Here is a 17,101-nt window from a genome sequence, read left to right on the forward strand (position 1 = left end):
TATATGGGGCATAGAATAAGTAAAAGTAAATCACTAGTTAATACCACTAAGAAGGCTCAAAATAGCCTCACACTAACACGGTAGCATAATGAGGATCCCTACATGTAAACCAAAACATTGTGAACTTTGTAAGTGTACAGACAGTTTAATAAGAAGATACTTTATAAAGACAGTACATTACAGGCAGGAGCCATCTTGGAAAACAATAGGTTACTGTCGTAACCCCGGTTCTCTGAAACATCGAGTGGAGAGATCCACCTATGGGAAGGGCATCCGTACCTGACCTCTGCAGAAGCATCCAATTGCACCAAGTCTGGCTAGACAGACAGAAGCGCGCAGCCAATGCCAGGTAAGGCCACACCCCCTTACCTAAGGCATATAGCTGTCAGGCGCGCTGCTATTCCTCAGTAAGTATAGTCGCTTCTCGTGCGGCAAGCGGGGCGAAGCTGGTGGATCTCTCCACTCGATGTTTCAGAGAACCGGGGTTACGACAGTAACCTATTGTTCTCTTTCATCATCTCGTTTCGAGATCCACCTATGGGAGAGACATGGACAGCTCCCCGATTGCCCAATACACTCACAGTGAGGTTCTGAAGGCCAGAGAAGGACGGTCACCTCAGAGAGGCGGTGCCTGACACGTCCCACAAACATGACCCTGCAAGGGTGACGCCACGCTAAACTGCTGTGGACAAGCAGGGCATGAAACATGCATGAGACCCATACATGATAATGACCCCCGCACCACCAATGCACATAGCTAAACCCAAGAAGGAATGCGAATGCTTGGTGACAGGAATGAACATGGCCAGCCGGCCCATTCACTCTTCGTTGGTTAACCCAACGGGGCTGTGGGAAAGGGCTAAGAGGACCCTACCCCTAGGACCGAATGTGCCACCGAGGTTCTGGTGACATCCATCCGGTAGTAACGCTCAAAGGTATGAGGAGAGGCCCAGCTGGCCGCGGAGCAGATGTCTTGCAGTGGCACTCCCCTGAACAAAGCCCAAGAGGCGGCTAAGCCCCTTGTAGAATGAGCTCTGATGCCCCCTGGGGGCTGCACTCCCTTTGCTTCATAAGCCATAGTATAGCGTTCACAAGCCAATGTGAGAGGCATTGCTTTGAAATGGGACTCCCCTTGTGCGGGGGAGCCCTTGAAACAAAGAGCTGGTCGCTCTTGCGGAAAGCACTGGTCCTGGTCATACATGCTTGCAGAGCGCGACCGGGACACAGAGCATTCAGCCCCTGATCCTCCGAGGAGGCAAAGGGTGGAGGGTGAAAAGCAGATAGCTCCAAAACCTCCGAAGTGAACACAGGGAAGCATTTCGGCATGAAGGCCGGGTTAGGCTTAAGGGAAACCTTATCTCCACTTAAGGAGAATTTGGCGCACGAGGGTTGAACCAAGAGTGCATGTAGCTCACTGACCCGTTTAGCAGATGCCAAGGCCGAGAGCAAAGCTGTCTTGAGGGACAGCAGCTTAAGGGAAATACTTCCCAGAGGCTCAAAAGGATAAAGAGACCGCGCTTCCAGCACCATGGAGAGGTCCTACCCTGGAACAGATCTCCTGATGACCGGCAAAGAGCGGCGTGCACCCTTCATAAAACTGCGGGTTAGAGGGTGCTGCCTGACGGTGGAGCCCTCAAAACCCACATGACAGGCTGAAAACGCAGCCAGGTAGACCTTAATGGTGGAAAAGGACCTGCCTCTTTCCATGAGGTCTTGCAGGAAACACAAAATATCAGGCACCGAGCACTGATAAGATGTGAGACCACGCCCATCACACCACCCTTCGAACACTTGCCACTTCCAGCCATATAGGGATCGTGTGGAAACGGCCCTGGCATTCTGAGTGGTGGCGATTACACGCGGCGGGAGCCCCAGTGCATTTAGGTTCGTCCTCTCAAAGGCCAGGCCCAGAGAGTCACCCTGTCCGGGTGAGGGAGGTAAATCTCCCCGTTGGCTTGGGACAGTATGTCCGTGCGATGGGGGAGGCGCCATGGCTCGGCGTACAACAGAGGGATTATCTCTGCCAGCCACGGGGCTTTGAGCCACCTGGGTGCTATCAGAATGAGAGACAGGCCGTGCTCTCTCACCCTGGCCAGTGTGAAAATATCAGGCACAGGGGAGGAAAAGCATACAGCAGCACTTTGGGCCATGGGTGGGCCAGTGCGTCTGCCCTGAGGGGCGTGTCCACGTCCTTTAGTCGAGAAGAACATAGGACAATGGTGGTTTTCGCGCGAGGCGAAAAGATCTACGGCTGCCTGTCTAAATCTCATCCATAACATCTCCACTATCTGCGGGTGAAGACGCCAATCCCCTTAGATTGGGTTTCCCCTCGATAGCAGATCCGCGCCTCTGTTCAGAATGCTCGAACATGAGTCACGCGTAATGACAAAAAAACCCGTCTGCTCCACACCAACAGCCTGTAAGCTAGAGCGTGGAGTTTCGACGAGCGCATGCCGCCCTGACGGTTGATATAAGCCACTGCCGTGGTATTATCGCACCGTACTAGAACGGGATGTCCCTGCAGGCGAGGCAGAAAATGATTCAGAGCTTTCCAAATGGTAAAAGCTCTAAATAGTTAATGTGCGCTGAACGTAGTCTGCTCAGCCACAGACCGTTCACCATTCTGCCTTCCTGGGTGGTTCCCCAGCCTGTTAAGGACGCATCTGTCGTCACAACTTTCCGCATCGTAACCGTCCCAAGGGGGTTCCCCGAGCGTAAAGTTCTCGCTCTCCCAATGGCGCAGGGCCGCCGAGCAGGCGCGCGTCACTGTTACCAAGCGGCAGAGATCGCGAATCGGGCTGAAATGTAGTGACAAAACCCATTTCGTGAACGCTATCATTCTCAGGAGACCCAACGGCACAACTTGGATAGATGAAGCCATGAGACCCTGCAGCCTGAGGCATGTGCGATATTGTACTCTCGCCCCTTCTCTGAACTGAGACAGACAGTTCATCAGAGAGCGAACGCGCTCTTGAGAGAGACGCGCTCGCAAGGAGACTGAGTTCAATTCCAAGCCCAGGAAAAAGACATTCTGACTGGGAGTCAGATTGTTTTTGCTCGCATTCACCTTGAACACGAGGGATGTGATGTACGCGAGCACCCGGCCGGTGTCCAGCGACACCTTCTCCTTCGATTTGGCTATGATGAACCAATCGTATATGTAATTCAGAATTCTCAGCCCTGATAGTCTCAGGGGCGCCACGCCCGCCTCCGCACACAGACAGAAAGTTCGGGGACTCAAATTTCGCCCGAACGGAAGAACTGTGAATTCGTAACAAATGCCTTGGTAGGCGAGACGAAGATATTTCCTGTGTGGAGGGTAGATACTTATGTGAAAGAAAGCATCTTTCAGATCGACTGATGTGAACCAGTCGTTCTGCTTTATGGCACTAGAGAGCCTTGCGTCACATTCTGAAATTGTATTTCCTCAAATGTTTGTTCAACATTCGAAGGTCCATATAGGGCGGGGGGCACCACGCCTTTTGGAAACATAAAAATACCAGGAATAAAAACCATGGTTTATAAGATTGGGTGGCACCATCTGAATCGCTCCCTTGTTTAGGAGGGAGGAAATTTCTTCTTTCAGAATGTGTGAGGCATTTTCTTCTGTGTGAGAAGAGAGAACGCCGTTGAAAAGTGGAGGTTTTATTGCAAACTGCAGCCTGTAACCCTAGGTTACGGTACGCAAAACCCACTCGGGCGCTGAAATGGCTTGCCAAGCCGCTTCGTGACTCGAGAGCGGCCCCGCTCGGGCCGGAGCAGGGGTGTATGGGCCCAGCTGGTTCATTCGTGATGCAAAGGCGCCATCTAGTGGGCACACTAGAGGCGACATGCAGGGGTTCGGAGGGATTTCCTCCCTCTGCAGTGAGAAGTTTTCTCTGCGGAGAGAGGTCTTCTCTCCAAAACGAATTCATTTGATTCGTAACTTTGTGTGTTTTGTGTTGGGCAAACACTGGGGCCGGAGCCTTTATTGACAGAGTGAGGGGAACATAGTGTGGTGTCCACTGTGCTAAACTTTCCCTCACAAGGCCTGAAAGTGGGCGGAAAACACACATATCTCCTGAACACATGAACTGGGCAGTCTTAAGTGCAGGCAGAAAAATAATATCCGCGGAGAGAGAAATTCTCTCTGTAACGGATTTATTTAATTTGTATGTTTTAAAATGTTATTTAGTTATGTGTGTGTTTTGTGTTGGGGAACACAGGGGCCGAAGCCTTCCACACACAACGTCCACTAAAAACACACTGCAGGCAGAAAAATAATATCCCCGGAGAGAGATACTCTCTCTGTAACGGATTTATTTAATTCGTTTGTTTTAAAGTGTTATTTAGTTATGTGTGTGTTTTGTGTTGGGGAACACAGGGGCCGAAGCCTTCCACACACAACGTCCACTAAAAACACATGGCTGGGCAGCCGCAACTGAGCTGTGTGAGCCCAGCTAGTTGATTTGTGAGGCAATGGAGCCCTCTTGTGGACGGACTCAGGGCGACATGCATGGGATCAGAGAGATTTGCTCTCTATGTTGGCAGATATATAAATCTGCACGAATTCATTTGATTCGTTTGTTAAATGTGTTGTTTAGTAATGTGTGTGTTTTGTGTTGGGAAACACTGGGGCCGAAGCCTTTAATAACTGGGTGAGGGGAACCAAGTGCGTGCAGTGTGGTAACACTGCTACGTACTTTTCCTCACGACAGCCCCGCTTGGGGGGGGGGGTACACACACACAACGTCCACTAAACGTCCTCGTGGCCCGTGAACGCGGGCTCGATACTCCCAACGGTCGAACAACAGGCAGGCCGCTTGCATTCGGGGCCGCCTTCCTAGGAAGGCATAAATTGAAAGCCTCAACACGTAATCGTAACACATCAAGGCCCGTGAGACCGTGTTAACAGTCTAGCGGGACGCTCCAGTTTTAAGAGTTGTTTCCTCAGACTGGGCGGTGGTCTCAGCGCTTACCCGTCATAAATAGTCCTCTCCTGGTCGGTGGCGCTCTGTGGAGCTGGCCACACAATGTTGAGACGAACGGCCGCTCGCTCACAAACTTCCAGGAGGATGGACAGAGGCAAAGCCGCGTGAGCGCTAGCCTAGGGAACGCTAAAAGGACCGCGTCATCCCCGTCGCCGGAACCGGCCAGTTCGTCAACGAGAGTGAGGTTTTCCCGCGAAGATGTCCTCTTCAGGGAATGCGGATTGGGCTGATGTCAGCTCAAATATTTAGAGAGGTGGCGCTCCGGGAGTCCCCCGGTAGTGCGTCATCATCACCGTGTCCCCCATCCGAGTCAGAAAGGCCGAGCACGGCGCGCTGGGTCGTGCAACTAAAAGCCGGCTTAGTAAAAAGCTACATGTAATTACAATGACCGCAATTCTCCGGGTTCTCCAAAGCTTCTTGAGCGTGTTAAAGGGATACTTTACCGTTTTTTCATATTAAACTATGTTATTCCCTTAACTAAGACGAGTTGATACATACCTCTCTCGTCTCAGTGCGTGCACTAAATCCCTCTGTCTTGCGGCGAAACTTTGTTAGCCCAGTTCATTTAATATGGGCCAAGCAGAGAAGCTACCAAACACCTCCACGTTTTCCCTATTTAAATACAGTTACTCGCGAAGTGTATCTCGACCTAGGACGGTGACACAAAACAAAACGTTGCGCTTTTCTAAGCGTGTAAAATGGATAACTATTTTGTATGGCGGAATACCATAGCAAGTGCTTGTAAGCACTTCGACTTGGCGCAGTAATATCTTCACTAGAGGGAGCGGGGGCCGGTGAGAGGATTTTTCACGAGTGAAGATATTACTGCGCCAAGTCGAAGTGCTTACAAGCACTTGCTATGGTATTCCGCCATACAAAATAGTTATCCATTTTACACGCTTAGAAAAGCGCAACGTTTTGTTTTGTGTCACCGTCCTAGGTCAAGTTACACTTCGCGAGTAACTGTATTTAAATAGGGAAAACGTGGAGGTGTTTGGTAGCTTCTCTGCTTGGCCCTTATTAAATGAACTGGGCTAACAAAGTTTCGCCGCAAGACAGAGGGATTTAGTGCACGCACTGAGACGAGAGAGGTATGTATCAACTCGTCTTAGTTAAGGGAATAACATAGTTTAATATGAAAAAACGGTAAAGTATCCCTTTAAGCTCAAGCAAACAGCGCAGAACGAGAGGGTCCTTAGCGGCGATTATTAGAACACCACACGCGGCCGGGCAGGCTCGTCGTGATAGGCTGTTCCCCGGAGAAGCGGCTGTTTAGACGGTCACATAGCCATGGGTGGGCTAGCGGTGAAGAACTCGGAAAAATCCGTGGCGGGCAGCCATGTAAGGAGGAGCAGGTGAAGGACAGCGAGAGCGCGGGCGGCTCCGGATGCAAAAAACACAGCGGATAGGCTGAAGAAACGACTGTCACTCACGTCTGGTCTGGCGGAGGCTGATCTGGCGATATGTCCTCCTGAAGACTCGAAAGTGAGCAGCGTAACGTTAATCCAACCGAACTGTGTCAGTGCAGAGATCGCGAGAAGCGAATGTCAACTGAGGAATAGCAGCGCGCCTGACAGCTATATGCCTTAGGTAAGGGGGTGTGGCCTTACCTGGCATTGGCTGCGCGCTTCTGTCTGTCTAGCCAGACTTGGTGCAATTGGATGCTTCTGCAGAGGTCAGGTACGGATGCCCTTCCCATAGGTGGATCTCGAAACGAGATGATGAAAGAGAACAGTCTCGACTAGTCGAGCCATGAACTGTAATGAACGAATGTAATTTCATCGGCTTCATTCCCCTGAAACAATAGAGATAAGTGTAAGTTACCAGAAAAAGGTTTGTAAGACTTAATCAGTTTAACAGGCCAGGTCATTATACTTTAACTTTATATATCAAGTGTACTTAATATTTAAAGTTGCTAACCAAACAAAAATAATTGAATTTAACAAATATAAACAACTTTTCAGAAGTCTAAAGATAAATACCTGTTCGTCTCGTGTACTTTTATATAATGACTTTGATGCCTTTAAGTTTACAGAAAAAAGAAAAGAAATGTGTAATTTGTACAGCTGAACAGTTAAACTGAATTTAGGCAACATGAATTGTGATATGTGCCGCTAACCTTTTTTTGGTCTTTTTATTCTCCAGCACATGCCAACCCAGTCTCACGGCAGTTCGTGAAGTGGTCACGTAATTTAATCTATTTATTCGTGGCAGGGACACGTTTATTTCGTTATTTTCGTAACTCCAGCACGTTTTTTAAACTAATGCATTTCAATTGGATGAATCTTTCGTGCATCCAGAGCCATATAGAGAGAGAGTTGCGACAACGGAAGTTCAAAATTCTTAGTTGTCACGTGATTCGCGTAGACCTCAGATAATTCCAGGAAGTGCTTCGGAATCAACTAGCATGCTTTAAAACACAAGTTTATTTGATTCAGATAATATGAAAATATACAATCTTATTCTTTAAACGTCTTATCTTTTAAAACTGCATCACAAACGGTCTGTTCTACCGCGCTGCTGTTACTTCCGGGAACTATTGAAAGGCTCTACGAGCCGCCATTGCTGTAAAAAAAGCGCTCCATTGTAGTCAATGGAGTTGTCGCAACTCTCTCTCTATATGGCTCTGCGTGCATCCAGCACGATTCTTTCTGCCGTTATTTTCAATTGGAACAGCACGATTCTTTCTGCCGTTATTTTCGTAATTTCAGCACGTTTTTTAAACTAATGCATTTCAATTGGATGCATCTTTCGTACAACAGCACGATTCTTTCTGCCAATCGGGCTGGAGCACAGAAGCTGTTTAATCAACATTTATTCACGAGATCTTATCACGGTTTATATATTTATTATGTATTATTATTTCGGTCTTTTTCGGTTATTATTTCGAAGCTGGATTGCTTTGCTGTTTATTGATAGGATTTTAAAAACTATAACGCTACATCTATCAACATTTATTTAGATGTCATCATTGTATTCATTAATTTCTTTATTTTAATAATATTATTTCGGTCTTGAAATATTACAGTAAGCCAGAACACGGGCCGAGCGGGTTTTTGTAAAAAGTTTTTTTTTTTTATTGAAAAGTCCAAAGATCTGTAGGCCTATCTCTGCTAAATGAATTTAACATACGTTTGTGATGCCCTTTATTTTTTGGTTCTTTTTATTTAAACTATATTGTTACGAAATGTGAAAATGTGTAAAAGTTATGTGTCAAGGACTTGATATTGAATTCTGTAATTAAATTTTTTTTTTTTTTATTATTATTATTATTTTTTTTACAGTAAGTTAAGCTCCGAAATATATATTTTAAACGTTCCAGGGAGTTTCTTCTGATGCTCTGTTGAAATAATAAAAATAATTTTTAATTTGTTTAATTATTTATTTATTTTTTCACAATATCCGGATGACGGAGCTCGCGCCAATTACTTCTCTGGAGTCGTTGATTAAGGTAGGCTAAAATTATTACCTCATGAACAAGTAGCCTATAAATATACATGCAAAAGTGTAGTCAAGTATGTAACGTTATGTTGCTGGGGTATTGTCATGACTGCCTTATGCCCTATTTTAACTTTTTTGTGACATTGCTTTGGTGTTTCCATTTGTCTGATTTAAAACCCTATAAAGTGCTAACTGCATGTCTTAGCATGCCACATGTTAGTGTAGCCTACTAGTTCACAAACTTTTTCTCAACTCTTCCTTTTCACTTTTCGTGTATTTTAATAATGTGATATTAACATTTGACATGCATTAGACATGAAATTGTCACATTTTTCCTTTATCAATAGGACGATGTTCTGTCTCTCATCTGGGCAACACACACACACACACACACACACACACACACACACACACACACACACACACACACACACCCTCATGTGTAACCTATGTCCTACCACAAAAATGATCATGAACACCCAATCAGAACTAAATCAATCGGTTGAGAAGTTGCCCAGCAAAATTGCTGAAAAAGTTGTTGGATACAGTACATACCATACTCTTTCTTATGCATGGCCTGAATTTCATTTTGGAAAATGGGGGGGAAATCCCCCATTAGGTGATTCTTATGGGGGGGATTTTTTATTTGAGGGGGGAGTTTAGACTTTTTTTTTATTACATTTATCTCGCCTAAATGTATGCTCACTCATTGCATTTTTACAATGGGGTAATTTTGTTCTTAAGAATTAACACAACACAAGGAAGCTTGATTTCAATCTTTGAATTAAATTGAAAAAAGTAGCACAAATAAATACAATAGAATAAAGATACCAATAAATAGAAATAAAGAGAAAAGTTTTTGCTTCGGTCTAACACTAGTATTCAGAAATACTACAGAGACTGAATAAAGTAATCAAATGTAAAATAACACTGGGTAGTATTTTAGTCCTGACTAAATTAAATACAAAGGCTATTAATCCTGATTCCTTAAAATGAAAGCTATGTTTTGTTGTTTTGACAACCAAATGAATGACAGACACATACGGCTGCTGTCCCTTTAAGAGCTAGTGCACGGATCCTGTGTTCATTATACGGTCACGTGCGATTTATGCTTATTTAAGACATAACAGACTGTGTTTACAGGATACTCACCAAGACCGAAAATGACATAATTTTTGCATGTTTTTGACTGTTAAAGTGATATAATCCACGAAAAATAACTTTTGTTACCCACGAGCTGTGTGTGAGGCGGCTTTACTCTATGTGTGTGTGCGCAGAGAAAAGCATCTCGGACAGCGCGCACGTACCGAATAGTTTAAAATCGCGTGAATGCATAAACTGGTAAGACTTAAAAAGACGTGCAAAAGGTAAACTTTAGTTACTCATGATGCAATGCTGGCCCGATTCCCGAAACGTGAAGAGTGTATTATCTCCGCTTGCAGCGCTTAACGAGCTGATAGAAGACACAGCACCGCTGAATCACTCGCGCTGTTTGTGAAATTGCGTCTCGCAGACAGTTTTAAAATTACTGATTTGATTTTATAATCTGTGTGGATTCATTTACTAATACAACCTACAGGCTAAAGTGCATCAATGTTTGCGGGAATTTCCCGCATTATAAGTGGGAGACCTGCGGGAATTATTAAAATTATGCGCAATACCCGCAATCCCGCGCCGAAATTCAAGCCCTGTTATGTGTGCAATAAACTCCATTGTAACAACTGACTTCATTAGCTTAGCTTGGCCAAATCACAGGAGTACTTGGGCCAATCTAAGCTAATGATTTCAGTTGGAGACAACTAGCCTTTAGCTTACATGCTAGTCGGCCCCTCCGACTTCAATTGAATTAGGCTAATAGGGGGATATGTCGAACTGGGATGTTGCATGCAAATACAAAAAAATTATATGTCCCTGCCTAATCTAACTCTCTGGTAGACAGCAAGTGAGCGAATTAACTAAAACACAGTGGAATGTTGCTTTAAGAGCTTTGTAGTTAGCTGTAAGAGTTACCTTTTTTAGGTAGATGTATTTCACCTGCCTTCTCCACAAGGCCTTCTGCCTCCACAGCAGGGCTTTCCAGCCCCACCTTCTCCAAAAGGCCTGCCGTCACCACAGCGGGGCCTTCCAGCCCCGTCTCCTCCACGAGGCCTTCCGGCCCCGCCTCCTCCACGAGGCCTTCCGGACCCGCCTCCTCCACGAGGCCTTCCGGACCCTCCTCCTCCACGAGGCCTTCCGGCCCCGCCTCCTCCACGAGGCCTTCCGGACCCTCCTCCTCCACGAGGCCTTCCGGCCCCGCCTCCTCCACGAGGCCTTCCGGACCCGCCTCCTCCACGAGGCCTTCCGGACCCGCCTCCTCCACGAGGCCTTCCAGCCCCGCCTCCTCCACGAGGCCTTCCGGACCCTCCTCCTCCACGAGGCCTTCCGGCCCCGCCTCCTCCACGAGGATTTCTGGCCCCGCCTCTCCTGAGGTGCCCTGCTCGTCACAGGGGGTGAGGACAGTGTCCTCACTCGCCTTCCAACCTGTTCAAATTTGATTAGAAAAAAAAGTAGGAATGAGGCTGAAATATAATGTATTATAAAAATTCAAACAGGCATATTATTTGACATTCCCACACAAAATCATTTTAAGACTATATTTCTTATCTTGTATGCATTTACATATTTCTGAAACACAGGCAAAAAATGGGCTATAGGCTATTTTTCACACTGGATGCAAGTTTACATGAGCTAAAGGCAAAACAATGGGGAAAACAGGGAAACTTGGTGCAACATACACCGAACTGCCATCTAAAGAAAACCCAACTATGTTTTACCAAATTTTCAGACTAGCCTACACTTGGTAACCTATATTAACAGGGCTATGTATTGAACATGGCTGGAATTATAACCTTAAAACATCAGAGTATTGTTTATTTATTTATTTTTCGACTTAGTTTCTCCACAACAAAAAGTAGTTCTACCTTCAGTGGACAGTGTCTTGTTTGCCACGATTGTCTTGCCATGTAACCAACATTCCACAACGTTGAAATGTAATAAGGTTGTCATTTGTTTTATAAAATATAAATATTTGATAAGTGCTGAAAAAATAGGGAAGGATTGACAATCAACTGTACACTGTATGGCGACTGAAAAAAATATACTGTACATCTCACCTGCACAAACCAACTCATAAAATGCTGACATTTTGCTGAGGTGTTGTGTAGCCAGCGGGTCCAGCTCACATCTTGGGGTGAGGGAAGTTATTTTAGGTTTCTTCCCATTGCCTTCCTTCTGAAGGAGGAGGAGTGGCTTGTAGCCCATTGCATGTAGCTTCTCAAGCTGCAAAGACATTTATTTGTAAAGGATAAAAAATTTATGTTATCAAAAAACCTGAGTGTAAATTCAGTTTGAGGCAAGACTTGAAATTTGTTCAAAGACCAAACATTGACAAAAAACTGCACATTATTACATGTCATATTATACTAAGTTCCTCTGATCATATTGACATAATTCAAATGCACTTATGACCAGCAAAAGCAAAATTACTGAGTCATCCTCAAAAGTGAAGTTTCTATTTTGTCAAATTTACTGTGTATGAAAAATTATCTCTGGCTTGAATTTGATGTTAGAATTATTAACAGATCAAGGACTCAACGTTAAATTTTAAAAGTGGTTAAAAGTCAAAATCTGGTTGCCACTTGTATGAATTTGGTAGCCAAGGGCAAACATTAATGTTCAGCCCTGTATATGATTTTTTTCACCCATCTTTCATGTTTACCACCCCAAATGAATAGGTTTACACTGAAAATCAATGCATTTCAATTCATTGCAAATACATAACAGGATTAGTTCTACGAGGAGGAAGGTGGGACATCTAGGATCCAGGATTTAGTAAAATACACAATATAGCTTTGTTCTTTACTTTGGTGAACCTATTCATACTGTATGTTTTTTTTTAAGGTTAAGTGCTCACGAAATAAATGAATTTTCGGTTATCGTTTGAATGTTTTCAGGGATTCTGCATTCCGGATGACGGTGGGGAGATCATTCCACCAGCATGGAACCGTGAATGAGAATGTTCTGGAGAGTGATTTTTTTGGCAAAGGTTACTTAGTTCATTAATGCCTTTCAAGTTAACAGTCAGTGACCTTAATGGTTAAATCTGCTGGCCTGTTCCCAAAAGCCATAACCAATTTGAACTCACACAGGCACTGACTCCACACTCACCCCCCGAACCCTTATACCTTTCTTCTACCCACCTACTGTGCAATATTTAACATTTAATACTTTTGATAACACTGATATTCTGTGCAATTTCATTACTGTTCAATATTTAATACTTAATATTTAATACTTCTGATACAATCAAAATCACACAGTATACAAACCATATTTATCTTTCTATTTTAATGTATATAGCTTATTAGAACTGTGCACCTTTTTCAATAAAGATTTACCTGGCCCGCAACTTGGACCCAGTTTTTAATTTTGGACCACCGTGTATTTGAGTTTAACACGCCTGCACTAAGCTTTAACTGTGTGAAAGAGAACCTTAAAGTTGCATTTTGTGTTTAAAATGTTTAGAGGTCGGTAAACCCTATATTTCAGAAGTCTGGCTTAAATCGCTCTTTTCAAAAATAAAAATAAAACAATTTGAAAAATATATTATGATCTTCTGTCAAAAATGTCACTCAATCAGGACTGGTAAATGTGGCGACCCTATTAAAAAAGGTAGTGTTAATTGTACACACCAAAATGATGGCTTCGTCCCGCATGGCTGCCTCATTGTGGTTTTTTTTTAAGATTGGCAAGCCACTCCCCCTTCTTCATATCAAGGGCCTGCAGCCTCTTCATCAAACGAGCCTTCTTGGGCTGCTCTGCCCCACAGGCCTTACAAACCTTAGTGGCACAGGGCATGACCTGGGGGCAGTTGGGGCATTTCTTTTGATTAGAAACCATATTGTCTGAGGAAAAAAAGAAAGAAAAAAGAGAAAGTTATTTATGTATGATATAGGCATAAATACCGATAGAAACATTCTGAATTAATATCACACTATGATTTAAAATCACACTATGCAAGGGATGCTATATGCTTTCTTAATTTCTTAACCAGTCATTCTTCTGAGTTTTGAACTTTGTTAGTGATGACATTGTGATAAGGGTAAACATTTATCTGATTTTTAACTGCCATTTACACAATAATACAGTGTGTGTGTGTGTGTGTGTGTGTGTGTGTGTGTGTGTGTGTGAGCGAATGTGTGCCTGTTTTAATGAACATGTATAAAAAGACATACCTAGATAGTCCTTAATTGTTTGCCATGCACTCCATACTTAGTTTGACATCTGATTTCTTCAAAACCACAGGGTCAACAGGGAAGAGAAAGCGGAAGTCAGGCATGTTTTGCATTTGTCAGGTTTTTTTAATGATATTGTTATTTGTAATAAATTCTATGATGAGCAAGACCGTTTCTGAATTGTTTGCCTTTTTTTAGTGGATATATGTATTTTTCTATCCCACAGAGGCAGAAATGGATAAAAGCAAAAGAAAACAAAAAAGTAAGTTTAAATGACTTAATACATTTGCATTCAGACTTGATATTTGATCATTTTGATGTGAATGCTTGACCTGGATATGTTAATGATGTTGTTGTGTTCCTAATCTGAGTTTTGATGCCTTCAGATTGCTCCTACCACACAGGCCTGGGTATTTATCCAATTAGGAGTGCTCTGAAAGAAAGAGTGAGAAAGGTAAGACATGCATAACTGAACACCATACTACTCTTTATTTGTTCTATTTACATCAAAATAAAGTCAAGATGTTAAGTTAAAATACCCGTCAATCACAGAAGTAAAGATGTCAAATAGTCAAATAATGTAAATATTGTATAAAGTATATACTACAGTCTCTTGACTAAAATACTTAAAATATCATGGTAAAACATGAAACAGGAAACATGGTGGCTGTTACCAAAGCCTGATGCAAAAGAATTGTAAGCATGTATTGTTGTTCCTGTCATAGGGCCAAACAGAATTACTTATTGACTGGGAGCCTTGTGAAGCATGGTATGTGATCTACTATATGACAAATACAGAAATAAGATTGCTCTGACTCTCTATTTCACTCTCACTCTTACACATGTTTTGAAGTCAAACGCTTTTACCTAGACCTGTTTTGAAGAATGTGCAAATGTGTTTGAAGTTAACATTCCCAATCTAATAATTGAAATATCACATGTAACGTCATTCTTTCCCTTCTGTTTTCAGTGGGAAACAGTGGACTCCTACTTGGGAGCCCAAGGAGTCATTTGTTTAAGTTTTTTAATTTTGTTCATTTTGTAATATATGTAGTTTTATGTATTTTTATTGTACATTCCATATTCAATAACTTTTTTTATAGTAATTTTGTTATATTTCTATTCAAAATAAAGTGTTGTTTACAAGCCCTGAGTTGAAGATGGTAGATGTTCAACATTTTCTGCCATTTCAGAACTGGATAATTCAAGAATGCCTAACATACAGAAACAGGTTCTTCTTTTGATATGTGGTTTATCAAGAGGTTAGTAAATTATTCAACCGAGCAAAATGTGTGCACAAATGGAAGCAGGACTCTTCATTCTCTCTATGCTGAGTAACTGACATGCTGTAAGTCAGATGCAATTTATTGTAAAAAAAAAAAAAAAAAAATTACCTCACTGATGACAGTGTTAATTATTTAAAATGAATGTGCAATATCCATAATGGTCATCACAAACACGTTTCCCTGGCAGTTTCCAACATTCATACAATAGAAGGTGATGTAGTGTGATTATTTACAATATTTGATAATTTGTGATTGTTTTGGGGGGTTGTGTGTGTGATTGATTTAGCTGAAACTTTATATTCTTGGTGTTTTAAATGACCTTACATCTGTCCCTTTACTGATGTTTTACCAGTCACTGCTCCTGATAGGCTGATGTGGTCCCACTCCATTATTTGGTTTCAGTTCCATCAGTGGTCCTTGGTAAGGTAGATAAGTAAGTGTTGTACTGTTTTGGACATCCTCAATTTTTTACTTTACCAACTTCTGTACACCCACTGGAAAATGTCAGCTGAGCATTACATATTTGTCTCCCCCCAACCAGAAGCAAGCTGAAGAAGCCGGTCTTTCTCGTGTCCCACTTCTCTGTAGAAGTACCTCTCCACTGTTTGGTCGTTGATCCTTGGTAAGTACATCTTTCACTTTCATTTCACAGCCACACAATATGTCTGTGAATGACTGTAGTAATTTAATAAGTAAGGGATCATGTGTAGAACGCCAGTCATTATATTGAAAATAACTCCCTACAAGGCGAACAGGTCTTGCTTCATTCTGAAGGGACTTATTTCCCAATAATGACTGGCATTTTGGCCATAAATCTTATGTTTTTCCAATTTGATTTTTAGGCTCTCCTGTTATATTGTGGTGGTGAGACTGTAGAAGGACCCAAAAAGAAGACCCAAGACGATAAGAATGCTCCAGTGGACAATGGTGGTGGTGGTGGTGCCGCTTTTACCTCATGCCGCTTTTAGCACACGGCTGTCCAATCAAACAGCCTGTTAAGCCTAAACACAACCCCACACACCTGTCCACCTATCATCTTCTTGCATCCCTGTAGTTTCCATTAAATGTATATTAAATTCAATTTTTGCAAAATATTGAGATATTTTTGTCACTTTCATACATATATGCATAGAGAAGACAATCATTTTGAGATACTTTTGTCACTTTCAAATAGACAACATTCAACAAAGTACAAATTAATTAAAAGAAGCAATGTCTGTAAATGAAATTAGTATGCATTACATTAATAAATATGGAATAGTTTTTAAATTTAGTATGTTAACAGTGTTTTATTGTTAAAGGTAGATGTGCAGTTTGTGATCGGAGTTTATTTGATGTTTGTTGATGTTTACAGTCAAAAAGATTATTCCCACTACTCCGGGTGTGCCCCCAATGTGTGTGGAGTGGACACTCTTCCTCTGATTGAATGTTCATGTATTGATAATCCATAGCATAAGTAACAATAAAAATAATTTCCTTCTAACAATGACTCAGTGCGTAATTGGGTGATATTATAAAGTTCTGTAGTTTCATGCAGCCTGTTTATTGTTCTTTAGCCAAGCTGTACAGGGTGTTGCCTAGCAACAGGGGTCAGAAGTACACATTTTTTATATATTTTGTATAATTACACTTTTAATCGTTTGTCATTGAATGATGTGGTTCATATAACATAATTGCACATGAGATGGACCAATAACCGATATAATTGTAAACCATATCTTAAGTAATAAGCATAACACATTTCAGAAAGATCTGACAGTGTTTTAAGGATTCAAGCCCTTTTAAATGTGCCATTTTTTACACCTTCGGTGGGCTCTACTGAGGTAACCTGGGGTCCAGGGGCAGTAAAATTTTCTCAGATGCTTCCTTCTATCTGGTTAAATATCATATGTAATTTTATTGCCACACACACACACCAGGCATATCATATGCAGAGATACAGTACAATATCATGAGTATGTCATGAACAATAATCACGACCATAAAACATAAAGATATGTGCAATTTTGGCAAAATAAATTCAGATGTATATGTTTTGCTAAATATATCCAGTTTCATAGCTAACCTGCTTTGGCAAGTCAAGGGCTCAGACTCGGATCCTCAGACAGCATGTGGACAGTAATTTTCGGGA

The 17,101-nt window shown here is 42.6% G+C and overlaps 1 protein-coding gene and 2 long non-coding RNA genes across 3 annotated transcripts in view; all 3 read left to right on the forward strand.

The window, feature by feature from the left end:
• Positions 1 to 17,101, forward strand: part of LOC309510281 (NACHT, LRR and PYD domains-containing protein 3-like) — a 359,584-nt gene that overhangs the window by 105,656 nt on the left and 236,827 nt on the right. The window lies entirely within an intron of this gene.
• LOC309510280 lies at positions 13,860 to 14,446 on the forward strand. Its single transcript, XR_014210289.1, has 3 exons — positions 13,860 to 13,946; positions 14,071 to 14,138; positions 14,410 to 14,446. It is a non-coding gene; the product is annotated as an uncharacterized lncRNA (long non-coding RNA).
• On the forward strand, positions 15,238 to 15,901 carry LOC309510293. Its single transcript, XR_014210295.1, has 3 exons — positions 15,238 to 15,403; positions 15,512 to 15,592; positions 15,813 to 15,901. It is a non-coding gene; the product is annotated as an uncharacterized lncRNA (long non-coding RNA).

This window comes from Leuciscus leuciscus, assembly GCF_965113295.1.
Source record: "Leuciscus leuciscus genome assembly, contig: SUPER_11_unloc_8, whole genome shotgun sequence".
Taxonomy (NCBI): domain Eukaryota; kingdom Metazoa; phylum Chordata; class Actinopteri; order Cypriniformes; family Leuciscidae; genus Leuciscus; species Leuciscus leuciscus.